General features: G+C 41.1%; 1 long non-coding RNA gene across 1 annotated transcript; it reads right to left on the reverse strand.

The window, feature by feature from the left end:
- Nucleotides 1-2,215: 2,215 nt before the first annotated feature.
- Nucleotides 2,216-2,583, reverse strand: LOC130071887 (uncharacterized). The gene is made up of 2 exons (XR_008804055.1): nt 2,363-2,583; nt 2,216-2,265 (listed from the first exon to the last, which is right to left on the reverse strand). It is a non-coding gene; the product is annotated as an uncharacterized LOC130071887 (long non-coding RNA).
- Nucleotides 2,584-3,046: the final 463 nt, after the last annotated feature.

Raw genomic sequence — 3,046 nt, forward strand, 5'->3', positions numbered from 1 at the left:
GACACGCACATACACACGAACAGACACACACATTCTCTCTCTCTCTCTCTCTCTCTCTCTCTCTCTCTCTCTCTCTCTCTCTCTCTCTCTCTCTCTCTCTCTCTCTCTCTCTCTCTCTCTCTCTCTCTCTCTCTCTCACACACACACACACACACACACACACACACACACACACACACACACACACACACACACACACACACACACACACACACACACACACACACACACACACACACACACACACACACACACACACACACACACACAGAACGCAGCCAGCCACCGAATCTACCGAACGCAGCCACCTGTAATAAAAATTGAGAAGAAGCTTTTCAACGTGTTTGCATCAGTAATTTCTAAAAAATTAAATTCGGACAACATTAAGCCTATACACAGGACTTCTGTAATATCAATAGCCAAATCGCGTGTGATAAGATATAGGTTATCAATAACACTAGGAGGGGTAACTCAATTTGCGCATCGCTGTCATGCGTGTATTACATTGCTTCCTGATATCATGTGCGCAAACACAAATAACCTATACAACAGGGCAGTTGAATGCTTATCTGATAACCTAGAAGCTCTTGTAATTATTACTTTAACAGTTACCCCACCTCTCCATGCCGGGTGAACACCGGCTGATGCAATAAACAGCATTTCACAACGATTTCAGTACAGTAATAGCAAATATCCTTGCTCCTTCTCGATTATCTGGTAATATTATATTCACAAAATACAACCAATAGTACGGTAATGTTAAGACTTACTTGTGAAAAGCCCTATTTTCGATGGTCCGGCGATTAGAACAGGAAAATGCTCCACAATGCTCTGGCATCTTATCTGCTGCCACGCAACGAAACTAGAAATACGACCGGTTCAAGATGGCGGCCGGATTTCTCGGTTTCCAGCGGCCAGTAGGGCATCTAGTCTCTATATGATATCTATGGTCTATCTCAGGGGTAGGCAAGTTCGGTCCTAGAGAGCCGCTGTCCTGCAGAGTTTGGTTCCAACACTGAAAAAAACCTCACCTGCCTATAGCCTTAATAATCCTGAAGACATTGATTAGCTTGTTCAGGTGTGTTTGATTAGGGTTGGAACTAAATTCAGCAGGAAAGCGGCTCTCTAGGACCGAACTTGCCTACCCCTGGTCTATCTATATGATGTCTATAGGTAAGACATTAGGACCCAGTAGACACCACCTCAGAGCGCGTCATTGCTCAGCCGGCTATTTAGTGTGACGTAGTCACAGAGCGACAAGCCAAGCTAGCATTCATTCCAGCTTAGTGTGTCGGCACAGCGTGGGGAATGAAAGCACCAGGATCGATGGTTCAAACTAGTGCGGTGGTCATTGCTTGAGGCTGGAGATTGGCCAGTGGACAAAGCGGTTGTTCTGGGAAAAACCGTTGCAGGTACCAAGTTAGATTATGAAACGTTGTGAATGATCGTAAAAGCTTGGTATATTGATTTTGTATCTTCTGTCATAGTAACACAGTTTGAGATTGTGGTGAGGATGCATTCTATTCTGTCACGGTAACGCAGTGCGATTGTGGTGAAGACGCATTGTGCAAACATTTGTTTGCTATGCAGGTATGACCATGCCTATAACGATTGATTGTATGTTGTTACAAAAGAAACCTATCTCATGACATTTTATTATTGTTATAGGACGCGTGTCCAGTCACTGTTTTTCCTACTTGGTTTTAGCTATACAAACTGCCTACCATAATTTATACGATCATTGCTGAACGCCCATATGGGCATGTTAGGCGAGAGAGAGAGAGAGAGAGAGAGAGAGAGAGAGAGAGAGAGAGAGAGAGAGAGAGAGAGAGAGAGAGAGAGAGAGAGAGAGAGAGAGAGAGAGAGAGAGAGAGAGAGAGAGAGAGAGAGAGAGAGAGAGAGAGAGGTTTACAAAACTTTATTTAAAACAACACTTAATATTCAACAATTAACATTATTTGTATATATGGAGAAAAATAAAATAAAAAAAATAAAAATAATAAAAAACCACATTAAAAGTTCAAAACCAGATTTCCATCGGAAACAACACACAAAGCATCATTAACACACCACAGATCACTGAAACCCTTCTCATTATTTACAATACTATAGTATGCAAATTCAATTTTTAGTCTACCAGCCACTAATTTCATAAACATCACTTCAACATTAATACTATTAAGCTGCAATCCTTGATTTTTCCTGGTTTTCCATATTGCCAATTTCGCAGTTCCTGTTAAATAATTTAACAGACACATCTTCCTTCTTTTTGAAAAATTATATTTCACACCCCCTATAAAAACTTCCTCTGAGAAATCTTCACCAAAAACTTGAAACAATCTATTAAGAACTTCAAAAAGACCTTCCAGTCTTTTACATTTTAAAAACAAATGTTCTAAATTTTCTTCTTCTCCACAAAACCTGCATCCCACCCCTACTGCTGGGTTCAGGTGTGCCACATGTTTGTCTGTGGCTATTGCACCATGAATTATTCTCCATTGAAGATCGGCTGTTCTTTTCTCTACTGGAGGTTTATACAGAGTTCTCCACCGGTCTCTTACGAGAAATTCTGGCTTCAACAAAACCGGCCACTTCGATATCTTTTGTCCCCTGAGTGAAGCTTGATTTAAAACTTTAACTGCAGTGTTATATATTGCTTTCTTTGATGTTGTTTCAAACAAGTCCAGCTGTGGAGTTTTAAAAGACAAAATTGACCCCGTGGATTCGTCCTCATCCATCTGTCTTTGACCAACAACAGCAGCCACTCTAATTTTAGGAAAATCCAGCTCATTACTCATGTCTGATGTAAAATCTTGTCCCATATTTCTCCTATAGCCGCTTGGTAAGACATTAACAATTTCTTCCACCAGCTTCCCAGTCAGGCGCAAGGACTTTAATCCTGTTACTTCTTTCAAAGTTTCCACAGATTCCCATTCGCCATCCTTCAGAAGTTGCCCCAGCTTCACAATGCCATGTCTTTGTAAACATGCCCGTACGCTTACAGATGACAAAAGTCTTGTCTGAATCATTGGGTTGAAAAACAAAA

This window comes from Rhinichthys klamathensis, unplaced genomic scaffold (assembly GCF_029890125.1).
Source record: "Rhinichthys klamathensis goyatoka isolate OS25496 unplaced genomic scaffold, OSU_Roscu_1.1 h1tg000465l_1, whole genome shotgun sequence".
Taxonomy (NCBI): domain Eukaryota; kingdom Metazoa; phylum Chordata; class Actinopteri; order Cypriniformes; family Leuciscidae; genus Rhinichthys; species Rhinichthys klamathensis.